Source organism: Primulina tabacum, chromosome 2 (genome assembly GCF_025594145.1).
Source record: "Primulina tabacum isolate GXHZ01 chromosome 2, ASM2559414v2, whole genome shotgun sequence".
Lineage (NCBI taxonomy): Eukaryota > Viridiplantae > Streptophyta > Magnoliopsida > Lamiales > Gesneriaceae > Primulina > Primulina tabacum.
Window position 1 is genome coordinate 1,209,079 of NC_134551.1, and position 15,396 is coordinate 1,224,474.

At 44.5% G+C, this 15,396-nt stretch overlaps 1 long non-coding RNA gene and 1 pseudogene across 1 annotated transcript; one reads left to right on the forward strand and one right to left on the reverse strand.

Annotated features, from left to right (window-relative positions):
• Positions 1–672: 672 nt before the first annotated feature.
• LOC142523025 (ribosome-recycling factor, chloroplastic-like) lies at positions 673–15,396 on the reverse strand (annotated as a pseudogene).
• Positions 1,077–13,305, forward strand: LOC142523035 (uncharacterized). Its single transcript, XR_012814575.1, has 2 exons — positions 1,077–1,228; positions 12,958–13,305. It is a non-coding gene; the product is annotated as an uncharacterized LOC142523035 (long non-coding RNA).

A 15,396-nucleotide genomic window follows, 5' to 3' on the forward strand; every position in this document is an offset into this window, starting at 1 on the left:
ATATGACAATTCCGACATAGTATATCGTTATATCAGTATAATATCTTTTACATTAGGTACATAACTTGGTGATGTGAGTGTAAATTTTGAGTGGGATGGCAACATATCATTGACACAAAATATAATAATTCCGATATAATATATTGCAATTCCTGTGTGTGATCTTTAATTTGAATTTGGTTAATAAACTTGGGAAATCGAGTATAAATTATGAAGCGTATCGTCGTGGTAGATCTAAAATCATATGTATTAACTAGTTAAACGTAAGAAAACAAATAAATGATACTGACAACATTATATTATTAGCACAAACTATGACAATTCTGGCATAACATATCCAATTCTAATGTAAGCTCAGTTTGATAAAATCAACTTACATTAAATTCATAAGTATGACAATGTTTTTTTTAGTTAAATTGATCTTATTTTTAAAAAGTATAAATTCATCTTACACTAATTTTTTTCTTCCAAAAAGTCAAATTCACTAAATCGGGAAAAAAAATTGTGAATTTAAAATTAAATACATTACTTTTCGTTTTCTTAATTGTTTGTGATGCTGAACACATCGTTCATGTCATATAATGAGTTGAAACTGGAAATCGCTTGTATCAATCCTTGGTTAAAAGAAGGCTCCACATGATAATTAATCAGTTACATTCAGTACGCACGTAATAAAAATCAAAGGGGTTAGGCCGTATACAGATTACATAGACAAAAGACAATACCACTAAATCTCCCTTCAAACATGAGAATAATGCCTGAGGATTTACAATTGTACACCGTTGCCCAATGATTCTTCTGGGCTTCATGATTTGTATGATCAAGAACATGGGCATGACCGAAAATAAAGATGACCAAATGTAGAGACCAAAACTTGTTATATTGTCAGCAACTACTGAAAGACGTGAGAAAAAGGGACGCAATGGGCGGAGGTCAAATTTTAAGTGTTTCCGCTATAAGTTGTTCAAAAAGAGGAAGAAGCTTCAATGAGTCTGTGATATGAGATGAGTACCTTCTCCTTTTGTTTGTAGATCGAATCAATCTTCTTCATGTACCCGTCTATCACTTTCTTCTGCATACCGAGATTCAAGAATCCAATTTTTATTAGGAGTAATTGGATTTTGATTGTGAAGAGAAAAGATGGTCAGACAAATCTTACTGATGTGCAGTGATATTGAATTATAAACCATATAACAATTCCTAGTTCAAGGTAATGAACATGAAATGGGTAGTGATACCCCCATAAGGATCCGGGTCATTTCAGCGATGACCCGGGTACCATCAAGAACCCGAGCACTTTCTCATCTTCCCGGGCAGTCATCACAGCCCGAGCTCTCATCCAAATACCTGGGTAATCGACTACCCGGGCTAACTCGAGAATTGAACCACACTCGAGCATGATTGATACAGATCGTCTAATCTGTCAGAACAACTTGGGCTTGGAGTGTCCTAGAAGCCATCAGAAGCTAGAGTATGGGCAACCGACTTGCCATACTTAGTAGGTGGTACTGAAATCGAGGTACCTACCTCATTTTCTTACTATAAATAGCAGGTATTAATGTCATTTATATATGGGGAAATCTTTGAACCCGAGACAATATACATATTTTCTCTCAAATATTGCTTGTGTTCATCTTCAACCTGCTGACTTTAGCATCGGAGTGGCTACGCCGGACACCCCTCCGGCGCCCATTCACGAGTTCTTTTAATTGTTTGCAGGTGCTATCACAGCCATTATCCTCACTCAAAATTCCCAAACACTATAAATTGTTGATTCGATCCGATGGAGCACCCGACCCTGCTCATCCATTTCACTATGATCACATCATTGGCGCCGTCTGTGGGAAACTTGAGTTCAAGACGTTGATATGGCTCGTACAAGAAGAACCAACCAAGATAATTCTCGCGCCCAGGATGATGGAGGGCAGACTTCAAGACAAGTCGGTGTTAATAACACTTGACCAAATCTCATTACTTTAACCCCGGAGGAGTTACAAAAGATTGTATCCTATGCCATAAAACAAGCTATGGCCAGGAAAGAAGTCTCTCATCATGTTACACCACCCAGGGATAGACAAGGGCATGAGCAGGAGCAGGAGCAGAGGGAGGATGAGATGGGAGGAGAAGACGAGGAATCCAGCGCCGGGTCCAAATCTCCTACCGTGGCAGAAGAGTTGTTGGAGTTGAGACAGAAGATGAAGGTGCTGGAAGGACAGTTAGAGAATAAGGGCACTTCCCGGGCAGTCCCTAGGGGATGCCCGTTTGCTGAGATCATTGTCCGGGAACCTCTTCTCGGGAACTTTAAATCAGCCAAAATAAAGGATTATAATGGCAACACAGACCCAGAGGAACATTTGGCCAGATTCGAGAACATGGCCATGCTACACTGTTACACTGATAGAATCAAGTGTAAGGTTTTCCTGACAACATTGGTGGATTCGGCTCAAAGGTGGTTCGAAGGTTTGGCCCCCCAAAGTATTAGTTTTTTCAGAGACTTCCAAAAGGTATTCTCACACCATTTCAGTAGCAGCAAAAAGTACAAGAAGACTGCTTTTAGTCTTTTCGAAGTCAAGTAGAGCCCGGAGGAGAGTCTGGGGGCTTATATTCGAAGATTCAACAGAGTGGCTCTGGACGTTCCAACTTGTGCCACTGAAACAAAAACTACCGCATTCACCCAAGGCCTGAGAGAGGGTGAGTTTTTCAAATCATTGACTAAGAAGGTGCCCGGGGATTTTGAGGACTTATTGTCCCGGGCAGAGAAGTATATTAACATAGAAGAGACTCAGAAGCAGAAGAGTGAGGCTGTTAAGAAGGAGAGAGGAGATCGGGTGTCTAAGCCCGAGGAGAGGCGGGAGAAGAGGGGTAATCCAGGGCATTTTTCTCAGCACGTGCCTCTGAAGATTGCCCGGGAAAGGGAAGTACAAGAATGCAGTAGAGACCTGGCCCCGGACCATCAATTATCCTTGCAAGAAAAGAGAGGATTTTGCACTTTCCACAAAAAGTGTTACCATAACACTGAAGATTGCAAAACATTAAAGGGAAATTATGTCCCATCTTCCATCCCCGGACCCAGTCACAACAACAGAGAGCCGAGATTGCCACCTTGGACATCTCGGCAGCCAGGGTCCAGCGCCCGGGGAGGAGGTATGAGGAATAGTTCGAGAGGAAATCCCGAGAGAAGAAGAGAGCCCGAGCTTGAGAGAAAAAAGAATTCACCCCCTGCTACGGGGTTGATAAAAATGATATCATGAGGCTCTACTGACGGAGACTCCAACCGGGCGAGGAAGTCGAGGAGTAGGAGGGAGTGTATGGAGGTAGAAGGAATGAGGAGGAGCGAGGCGATCATCAGTTTTGGCCCCGAGGATTTAAAGAGAGTGAATCTACCCCACAATGATGCCTTGGTGATCCAAGCCCGGGTGGCAAATTATGACATTCTGAGAGTCTTTATTGACTCGGGCAGCTCTGTAAATGTAATTTTTAAAGATGCCTTCGTGCAGATGGATTTGCAGGGCTATCACTTGGAAACTGCCCTCTTTGGCTTTGCTGGCCATGTGGTCTACCCGGAAGGGGAGATTGTCTTACCACTAACCCTGGGCTCCCAGGATCTCAAGAAAACGGCGATGACTTCTTTCACTGCGGTGGACTCCCCATCATCTTATAACATCATTCTAGGGAGGCAGGCCATGAATAAGCTGAGGGCTGTAGCATCCACCTACCACCAAAAGATAAAGTTTCCTGTGGGAGCCAGGGTGGGAGAAGTCCGGGGAGATCAGCCATCTTCTCGGAAATGCTATGTGGAAGCGGTCCGGGCGGATCAGAGCAAATCCAAGAGGGAAGGGAAGAAAGCCAGAGTGGATGTTAGCAAGAGGAAGAGTGGTGGAGAAAGGGGAAGTGCATTTTGTAACAGAAGAAGAGCAGGAGATAGTAGAAGTCGGACCAGGCCAACAAATCCGGGTGGCTCGGGATCTCAGTACATCCACCCCGGTTAGTTTAATTAACTGTTTAAAAGCTAATATCCATGTGTTTGCCTGGTCCCAACAGGAGTGACAGGGATTTCTCCCTTAATATCGGAGCACCAACTGAACATTCTCCCGAGATCTCACCCGGTAAAGCAAAAGAAGAGACACTTTGGTTCTGAAAAAGACAGTCATTGATGAGCAGGTGAAAGAACTCCTAAAGGCCGGCCACATTCGGGAAATTCAATTCCCTACATGACTCTCGAATGTGGTATTGGTGCCCAAATCTACCAACTGAACATTGATGAGAAATCCCTGTCACTCCTGTTGGGACCAGGCAAACACATGGATATTAGCTTTTAAACAGTTAATTAAACTAACCGGGGTGGATGTACTGAGATCCCGAGCCACCCGGATTTGTTGGCCTGGTCCGACTTCTACTATCTCCTGCTCTTCTTCTGTTACAAAATGCACTTCCCCTTTCTCCACCACTCTTCCTCCTGCTAACATCCACTCTGGCTTTCTTCCCTTCCCTCTTGGATTTGCTCTGATCCGCCCGGACCGCTTCCACATAGCATTTCCGAGAAGATGGCTGATCTCCCCGGACTTCTCCCACCCTGGCTCCCACAGGAAACTTTATCTTTTGGTGGTAGGTGGATGCCACAGCCCTCAGCTTATTCATGGCCGGCCTCCCTAGAATGATGTTATAAGATGATGGGGAGTCCACCGCAGTGAAAGAAGTCATCGCCGTTTTCTTGAGATCCTGGGAGCCCAGGGTTAGTGGTAAGACAATCTCCCCTTCCGGGTAGACCACATGGCCAGCAAAGCCAAAGAGGGCAGTTTCCAAGTGATAGCCCTGCAAATCCATCTGCACGAAGGCATCTTTAAAAATTACATTTACAGAGCTGCCCGAGTCAATAAAGACTCTCAGAATGTCATAATTTGCCACCCGGGCTTGGATCACCAAGGCATCATTGTGGGGTAGATTCACTCTCTTTAAATCCTCGGGGCCAAAACTGATGACCGCCTCGCTCCTCCTCATTCCTTCTACCTCCATACACTCCCTCCTACTCCTCGACTTCCTCGCCCGGTTGGAGTCTCCGTCAGTAGAGCCTCCTGATATCATTTTTATCAACCCCGTAGCAGGGGGTGAATTCTTTTTTCTCTCAAGCTCGGGCTCTCTTCTTCTCCTGGGATCTCCTCTCGAACTATTCCTCATACCTCCTCCCCGGGCGCTGGACCCTGGCTGCCGAGATGTCCAAGGTGGCAATCTCGGCTCTCTGTTGTTGTGACTGGGTCCGGGGATGGAAGATGAGACATAATTTCCCTTTAATGTTTTGCAATCTTCAGTGTTATGGTAACACTTTTTGTGGAAAGTGCAAAATCCTCTCTTTTCTGGCAAGGATAATTGATGGTCCGGGGCCAGGTCTCTACTGCATTCTTGTACTTCCCTTTCCCGGGCAATCTTCAGAGGCACGTGCTGAGAAAAATGCCCTGGATTACCCCTTTTCTCCCGCCTCTCCTCGGGCTTAGACACCCGATCTCCTCTCTCCTTCTTAACAGCCTCCCTCTTCTGCTTCTGAGTCTCTTCTATGTTAATATACTTCTCTGCCCGGGACAATAAGTCCTCAAAATCCCCGGGCACCTTCTTAGTCAATGATTTGAAAAACTCACCCTCTCTCAGGCCCTGGGTGAATGCGGTAGTTTTTGTTTCAGTGGCACAGGTTGGAACGTCCAGAGCCACTCTGTTGAATCTTCGAATATAAGCCCCCAGACTCTCCTCCGGGCTCTACTTGACTTCGAAAAGACTAAAAGCAGTCTTCTTGTACTTTTTGCTGCTACTGAAATGGTGTGAGAATACCTTTTGGAAGTCTCTGAAAGAACTAATACTTTGAGGGGCCAAACTTTCGAACCACCTTTGAGCCGAATCCACCAATGTTGTCAGGAACACCTTACACTTGATTCTATCAGTGTAACAGTGTAGCATGGCCATGTTCTCGAATCTGGCCAAATGTTCCTCTGGGTCTGCGTTGCCATTATAATCCTTTATTTTGGCTGATTTAAAGTTCCCGAGAAGAGGTTCCCGGACAATGATCTCAGCAAACGGGCATCCCCTAGGGACTGCCCGGGAAGTGCCCTGATTCTCTAACTGTCCTTCCAGCACCTTCATCTTCTGTCTCAACTCCAACAACTCTTCTGCCACGGTAGGAGATTTGGACCCGGCGCTGGATTCCTCGTCTTCTCCTCCCATCTCATCTCCTGCTCCTGTCTATCCCCGGGTGGTGTAACATGATGAGAGACTTCTTTCCTGGCCATAGCTTCCTTTATGGCATCGGATACAATCTTTTGTAACTCCTTCGGGGTTAAAGTAATGAGATTTGGTCCAGTGTTATTATCACCGACTTGTCTTGAAGTCTGCCCTCCATCATCCTGGACGCGAGAATTATCTTGGTTGGTTCTTCTTGTACGAGCCATATCAACGTCTTGAACTCAAGTTTCCCACAGACGGCGCCAATGATGTGATCCTAGTGAAATGGATGAGCAGGGTCGGGTGCTCCACCGGATCGAATCAACAATTTATAGTGTTTGGGAATTTTGAGTGAGGATAATGGCTGTGATAGCACCTGCAAACAATGAAAAGAAATCGTGAATGGGCGCCGGAGGGGTGTCCGGCGTAGCCACTCTGATGCTAAAGTCAGCAGGTTGAAGATGAACACAAGCAATATTTGAGAGAAAATATGTATATTGCCTAGGGTTCAAAGATTTCCCCATATATAAATGACATTAATATCTGCTATTTATAGTAAGAAAATGACGTAGGTACCTCGATTCCAGTGCCATCTACTAAGTATGGCAAGTCGGTTGCCCATACTCTAGCTTTTGATGGCTTCTAGGACACTCCAAGCCCAAGTTGTTATGACAGATTAGACGACCTGTATCAATCATACTCGAGGGTGATTCAATTCTCGAGGTAGCCCGGGTAGTCGATCACCCAGGTATTTGGATGAGAGCCCGGGCTGTGATGACTGCCCGGGAAGAGGAGAAAGTGCCCGGGTTATTGATGGTACCCGGGTCATCGCTGAAATGACTCGGATCCTTATGGGGGTATCACCACCCATCCCTAAAATAGTCGGGCTAGAGCTTGACTCATTGTCCCAACAAGTCATACTTGTAATTTTGTTGAAATATAACTCAGAGTGAATAAGAGCATCGGGTCTTCGAATATTTCACATATGAAATGGGATACCGGGATCTGATACAACCCGGGTTTTGAGTAAGATGCCGGGGCCTCCTCTCTCCCGGGCTCTCCAATTCTTGTCGTTTAATATTCTCGATCAGTCCAAGAGGTGACATAATGACGCGTGCTTTAGCATTTACACCGCCGAAAATCCTTTCATATTTCGAGGCAATAATGAGCATGTTTCCTCGATATCCGTACACGCCCTTTCACCTGTCTGCGCAATTTCCTAGATTCGTCTTGTTTAAACGGCGGAGATTGATTTCTTCTTTTATATATAGTAACCCACCTATTTTTCAATCATATTAGCAAATTATTATCCGAGAAGTATAATGGCAGGTTCAAGTAGCTCGAAGACTCCTGATATGGCGGAGGAGTTCATGAACGCAGCTTTTGAAAAGCGAAAAGCTGAAATAGAAGATGAAGTCTTCCAAAAGATCCTTCGCTACTGGGAGGAGCTGCAAGGACTGCAGTTTCTCTACGAATGTGGAGAAGCTACCACTGCTCGACTGGTGGCAAAGCTGGAGAAATATCGGGAACGCCTGCACGTTGCAGAGACCGTGAATCTCTTTGAAGATGACTACGTCTACCAGCTGATGCTTCACAAGGAGAGGAAGATTCTGACGAACATCACCGACTCCGATAGTTTCCTCAAGACGTCCACTGGAGAAGTAAAAAAATGGATGACCATATGGATGGCTTTTGTAGAGGAGGAGTATTTCAATGTAATCCACAAAAATTTCTTTAAATAAATAAAATGCTTATCTAGTTTATCTTTGTTTTTTACTTTGCTGCAAGAATTTAATTTTATCAGTTGATATATATATCATTAACTGAACAAAATAACTGACATAAGACTAGCTGACAATAACTGATAAATGACGAACTGAAATGCCAGGACTTAATATCCCCCGAGTTTGAAATAAAGTGTCGGGGCCTCATATCTCCCGGCTGTCCTCGGCCAAAATATGCTCCGGGCTTGTGATAGCCTTTCGCTTCCTCTGGGTCAGAGGGCATGATCTTCAGAATCCTCCCGGGATTCATCATGGGTGGCCTCCTCCTCCCGATGGGCCTCGGCCCGAGCCCGTTGTGCTCGTTGGGCCGCCTCCTCGGCCTGTTTCTTCTCCAAAGCAGCTTTTCTGGCTGCCAGCTTCTTTTCTTTGGCCGCCTTCTCGGACGCCCATTTCTTGGCAAAAGCCTCCTGCATTCTCGAGTTATCTAAATAAATAGGGAAAAGAAACGTCAGTACAAATTGCAAATTCGCATAAGAAATATTAAAAGACGGGTATAAAAGGATATGTACCAGGTTGAGCACCCGAGCCAGCAGCCTCGTCGATCACCCTGTCCAAATGGTTCTCTGCCCGGGCACTCAACCCATAAGCCACCAGATTCTCGTTGGAGATGAGAACGGAGGATGAATATTTGTGGCCCTCCACCAGGGTTTGACTTGCGAGGAAAGGTTCCTCAAATTTATAAGCCTGGGGAAGGGCGGGTTGCGTGGGGAGAGAAGGGAGAAACCCGGTCAGACAAGGGAGAGGACCGGGGAGTTGAATAAAGAAATATCTTCCTTTCTACCCTTTCTGTGAGGAAGAGATGTCATCAAGGAATCGGGCATTTTGCCGGGCGATCAAGAAAAATGCATTATCCCCAAGCCGGCAAGAAAAATAATAGTGAAGAACAAGGGGGTTGATAAGAAGATTATTCATTTTAAAGAGAATATAAGCCGAAGCCATGATACGAAAGGAATTGGGGTGGAATTGGTTGACAGGCACACCAAAAAACTTGGCGACCTGAATATAAAAAAGAGGGAGGGGAAAACGAAGACCATTTCTGACTTGGTCCCGGAAAAAGGTGGTATAACCATGGGGAGGGCTGTTTGCCCTATCAGAGGCCCCGGGGATTATGATAGAATAGGACGAAGGAATAAACCCCAGAGTTCTGAGTTCCTCGTCCGCCCCCGAGCGCAGAGAGCTGCTCATTGAGAAGAACCAAGGAACTCCCGGGGTCTTCGTAGAAGGGTGGCCAGAAGCCCGGGCTTTGCCCTTACCCTTGTCCTTTTTAGAGACACGGGAGGTGTGAGGCCCGGGGCCGAAGAGGGCGGGGGGATGATCGCCGGTGCCATCAGTTGCACGGACAATGAGCGGCTCCTGGCAGGCTTCTAGGTGGAGGGAACATGAATGAACCGACCCACACGGGAATGAGAGGGATTCCGAGACTGTTCAATGTAATGGACTGTACAGTTGAAGAGGGCTTAAAAGATTTGATTTGTACTAGTCATATCACGAAGGTGCATCTTCTTTTCGGTAGCTCATCACATAAGAACTCCAAAGTTAAGCATGCTTGACTTGGGGCAATTTTGAGATGGGTGATCTCCTGGGAAGTTTCCCAGGGTGCGTGTGAGTGAGGACATAAGCACGCTGAAAAGACTCGTCTTGATACAGTGAGGACAGTCGTCGAATCTGGGGCGTTAAAGTTGGGTATCAGAGCCGACCTCTCTTAGTACGGTGTGGTTCGGGGACGAACCAAGCGGAAGCTGGTGGGCATGTGAGGCCCGGGGCCGAAGAGGGCGGGGGGTGATCGCCGGTGCCATCAGTTGCACAGACAATGAGCGGCTCCTGGCAGGCTTCTAGGTGGAGGGAACATGAATGAACCGACCCACACGGGAATGAGAGGGATTCCGAGACTGTTCAATGTAATGGACTATACAGTTGAAGAGGGCTTAAAAGATTTGGGGCAATTTTGGGATGGGTGACCTCCTGGGAAGTTTCCCAGGATGCGTTTGAGTGAGGACATAAGCACGCTGGAAAGACCCGTCTTGATACAGTGAGGACAGTCGCCGAATCTGGGGCGTTACAGTTGGTATCAGAGCCGACCTCTCTTAGTACGGTGTGGTTCGGGGACGAACCAAGTGGAAGTTGGTCGGCATGTGAGGCCCGGGGCCGAAGAGGGCAGGGGGTGATCGCCGGTGCCATCAGTTGCACGAACAATGAGCGGCTCCTGGCAGGCTTCTAGGTGGAGGGAACATGAATGAACCGACCCACACGGGAATGAGAGGGTTTCCGAGACTGTTCAATGTAATGGACTGTACAGTTGAAGAGGGCTTAAAAGATTTGATTTGTACTACTCATATCACGAAGGGGCATCTTCTTTTCGGTAGCTCATCACATAAGAACTCCAAAGTTAAGCGTGCTTGACTTGACGCAATTTTGGGATGGGTGACCTCCTGGGAAGTTTCCCAGGATGCGTGTGAGTGAGGACATAAGCACGCTGGAAAGATCCGTCTTGATACAGTGAGGACAGTCGTCGAATCTGGGGCGTTACAGGAGGTGCCCGAAGAGGAGGGTTTGGTTTGGAAAGTTTTTGATTTTTGAGAAGTCTGGGAAAGGAGGCGACGGCGAGGGGGAGATGAGGAGGAGTTTGAGCGCAGCGCGGTGGACTCATCACTGGGAGAGCCTCGCGCATTGGCTCCAGAAGTAGAGGAAGTAGAATTAGACATGGTTGGGAGAAAAAACTTGCGATTTTAAAGAGAGATGGGTGGTGGCAGCGACGGAAGTTCACCGGAGAAGAGGGAGTTTGCGCAGAGGAGACTTCGAGAAAAAATTTTGCAAGAGCTTCGCCGAGTTTGTGAATTTGAAAGTGTTTTTTTTTAAAATAGGAGGCCTAGTATATATAGGCGGTGGGGGAAGATCTCAGCCGTTGATCTAAGAACACGTGGACGATCGTGATGAGCCTTGAAAATTGTACCGGGCATATGAAAGGACGTGCACGATTATCAATGTGTCAGACTTATCGGATTCTCGGAATGCGAAACGATTTTCGGCGAGAGTTTAATGCTAAAGCATGCGCCATTATGACACCACATTAATTGCCCGAGAATATAAAACGGTGCTATATTCTAAGCCCGGGAGGTATGAGGCCCCGGAACTTTATTCTAAGCCCGGGAGGTATGAGGCCCCTGCACTTTATTCTAGGCCCGGGAGGTATGAGGCCCCGACACTTTATCTAAGCCCGGGAGATATGAAACCCCGGCATTCTATTTTAATCCCGGGAGATACGAGGCCCCGGCATTCTATTTTAATCCCGGGAGATATGAGGCCCCGGAACTTTATTTCAAACTCGGAGGATATTAAGTCTTGGCATTTCAGTTCATCATTTATCAGTTATTGTCAGCTAGTCTTATGTCAGTTATTTTGTTCAGTTCATGATATATATATCAACTGATGAAATTAAATTCTTGCAGCAAAGTAAAAAACAAAAATAAACTAGATAAACATTTTATTTATTTAAAGAAATTTTGTGGATTACATTGAAATACTCCTCCTCTACAAAAGCCATCCACATGGTCATCCATTTTTTTACTTCTCCAGTGGACGTCTTGAGGAAACTATAGGAGTCGGTGATGTTCGTCAGAATCTTCCTCTCCTTGTGAAGCGTCAGCTGGTAGACGTAGTCATCTTCAAAGAGATTCACTGTCTCGGCAACGTGCAGGCGTTCCCGATATTTCTCCAGCTTTGCCACCAGTCGAGCAGTGGTAGCTTCTCCACATTCGTAGAGAAACTGCAGTCCTTGCAGCTCCTCCCAGTAGCGAAGGATCTTTTGGAAGACTTCATCTTCTATTTCAGCTTTTCGCTTTTCAAAAGCTGCGTTCATGAACTCCTCCGCCATATCAGGAGTCTTCGAGCTACTTGAACCTGCCATTATACTTCTCGGATAATAATTTGCTAATATGATTGAAAAATAGGTGGGTTACTATATATAAAAGAAGAAATCAATCTCCGCCGTTTATCTTAATCAAATCGGACGAACAAGACGAATCTAGGAAATTGCGCAGACAGGTGAAAGGGCGTGTACGGATATCGAGGAAACATGCTCATTATTGCCTCGAAATATGAAAGGATTTTCGGCGGTGTAAAAGCTAAAGCACGCATCATTATGACACCTCTTGGACTGATCGAGAATACTAAACGACAAGAATTGCAGAGCCCGGGAGAGAGGAGGCCCCGACATCTTACTCAAAACTCGGGTTGTATCAGATCCCAGTATCCCATTTCATATGTGAAATATTTGAAGACCCGATGCTCTTATTCACTCTGAGTTATATTTCAACAAAATTACAAGTATGACTGGTCGGGACAACGAGTCAAGCTCTAGCCCGACTATTTTAGGGATGAGTGGTGATACCCCCATAAGGATCCGGGTCATTTCAGCGATGACCCGGGTACCATCAAGAACCCGAGCACTTTCTCATCTTCCCGGGCAGTCATCACAGCCCGAGCTCTCATCCAAATACCTGGGTAATCGACTACCCGGGCTAACTCGAGAATTGAACCACACTCGAGTATGATTGATACAGATCGTCTAATCTGTCAGAACAACTTGGGTTTGGAGTGTCCTAGAAACCATCATAAGCTAGAGTATGGGCAACCGACTTGCCATACTTAGTAGGTGGCACTGGAATCGAAGTACCTACCTCATTTTCTTACTATAAATAGCAGATATTAATGTCATTTATATATGGGGAAATCTTTGAACCCTAGGCAATATACATATTTTCTCTCAAATATTGCTTGTGTTCATCTTCAACCTGCTGACTTTAGTATCGGAGTAGGCTACGCCGGACACCCCTCCGGCGCCCATTCACGAGTTCTTTTCATTGTTTGCAGGTGCTATCACAGTCATTATCCTCACTCAAAACTATAAATTGTTGATTCGATCCGGTGGAGCACCCGACCCTGCTCATCCATTTCACTAGGATCACATCAGGTAGGATTTCCATGTTGCTCGATACTTGATGAAAATCGACTAATCTAGGTACCTGCAAATCACCTGACAAGTCCTTTACATTGTCCTCGGAGAGTTTTTTATCCCGCAAGATTTCAGTAAGAATGAATATAGACATGGTAATTAAACGAGGCGACAACAATTTTCAGACCTTTTCAAGTTTTTCATAGGATTTGATGGCATCTCTTCGTATATTCCTAATAGCAACCTATAAGCATAAATATTAACTTTAAAGCAAAATTTAACATGTTTTCCACGAGATACACAGAGATGTGGACAGTAACCTTTCCTTCTTCAGCCTGTTTGGCCACAACTTCCAACAGTTCCTGGAACAGATCAAGGAAGACCCATATTTAAATGTAAAAGGCAACTCAACTCATAATTTCTCAGAAAAGCAGCTATGCAACTATTCAATTCTACATATGGCGCATTCAAACAGGCCTTGGGTAAATGAAAAAGCAGTTTGTTTAACAAGGCCATACATACACTGTTATGCAAAACTTCCCGATACCTTTCTCCTCTCAGCCGTCAGCTGTGGTAGTGTCAATCTTATAACTTCTCCGTCTATTTGGAGTCAATCCAAGATCAGAACTGACAATTGCCTTCTCTATTTCCTTCAAACTGAAAACAATCTGAATCAAAATTGTTGGATCTGATTGAAGAGTTGAAACAAATCATATCACAATTTCAAAGCTACTTAGCTTATTCGCATAGCTCGTCCAGAGCGTATTATCTTGATAACAAATAAATAAGACGGATTAAGAAATGTGCAAAAACTCTTGCCATTTGGACTCAAATACAGCACCAAGATATACCTGGATTTGTCATATGGCTGTACCATGAGATAACTTGAATTCGGTGCACTGATCTGAGCTATACTCTTAAGTAATACTTGACCTATAAAGATGAACGATTATAAGATAAATAATATTCTGTCAAGAAATTCAATTTTCTATTTTAAGATAGGTTGCACAGGTGTCAAAAGTACAAGATTGCAAACACTAGATAAACTTATTTTCAAGGAAACATAAACAATGCCTGAAGAAATAGGAGGAAAAAAGTGGCATGATGGTATTTGGAGCAGTACAACGTAAAGGTGATTCAGTTAACCCAAACCTTCGAGAAAAGATCATATTGAGGGAAAAGTAACCATGCTATAAGGTCTATAACGTCTATTAGTACAACTTGTCTCATTTTTTCCACCAAGCGTCCTTTGATGCATAAGGCAGGAAAAAGGTCAACAAATGTCCGTAGCCCTCGGAAACTCTCAGTTATACATATGCTTCAAGTCTATGACTTGTTCTAATTTCAAATATTTATTAAATTTTCAGCAGCAAAATTTGGAGAAAACGTCATTAACAAGAAAGCCACATATACTTCATAAAACTACTACTGATAAATATATAGGATCGCGAAGCTGCTAAGCACAAGTAGCATAAGATTATGCTCATGCTGTGGCAAAATAAGACACCAAAGACATTAAAGAACTCAGTTCATACAAAATAAAGTACCAAAAGACAACCCCAAACTCCATATTTCTGCATAAAGATAAACACGGCGTATACAGCATCAACAAAATACAATAACACAAATCAGATATGCTGAGCAAATAACCTCATGAGAGAAAAAAAAGTACCTCCACTTTATCTAGCATTGCTGGGCTGGCTCTGCCCGTTCTTATGGAACTGAAACTGAACCTCACATTTTCAATAGTTTTTTCCATTCTTTCTTTCTGAAAACCAGAGCATAAAATTTAACTCATAGCTTGTTACAATAATTCCCAAGTCCGAACGAAAGATCCAAAACTATTAATGAAACAGCTTATAGCCATTTTCTTACAACATCCTTCTCAATCATAGATTTCTCCGCCTCTATTTCTTCAATAGTCGCGCACTTCAGCACCCCACATCTACAAATCATCAAACCCAAAACGAACAAAAAAATAAATAATTAACAACAAGAAGCATTCTCATTTGGTGATACCATCCCACAGAATAATACACAGCTTCCAGACAAATATTTCGACCCAACTCGCCAACTTGTTCCGTGACTGTTTAACAACCAAAGGCTTCCCAGAAAACCCTCTTGCCCCCACCTGAAAATTTACGTAGCTATAAGACGCACTCCAAGAACCCATGCTCCCAAATTTTGGATAGAATCCGCAGAGAAGGCTAAAGTATGAAACGCACGCAGAGACCAAAAACACAACAAGAACAGAGATTTCTCACCGACCTGGGATAGAAGAGTAGCATATGGAGCGTATGTGAGATGCAGGCGACAATACCATCGACATGGTGGTGAAAAAAACCCGTTCGACGAAATGACTAAGTGAGGTAAAGCATATGAACAAAATTTGAGCATAAGAAGAAAAATCTCTCTCGGAGGGATGGATTTAAATTTCTGAAAAGGGCGGAGATAATA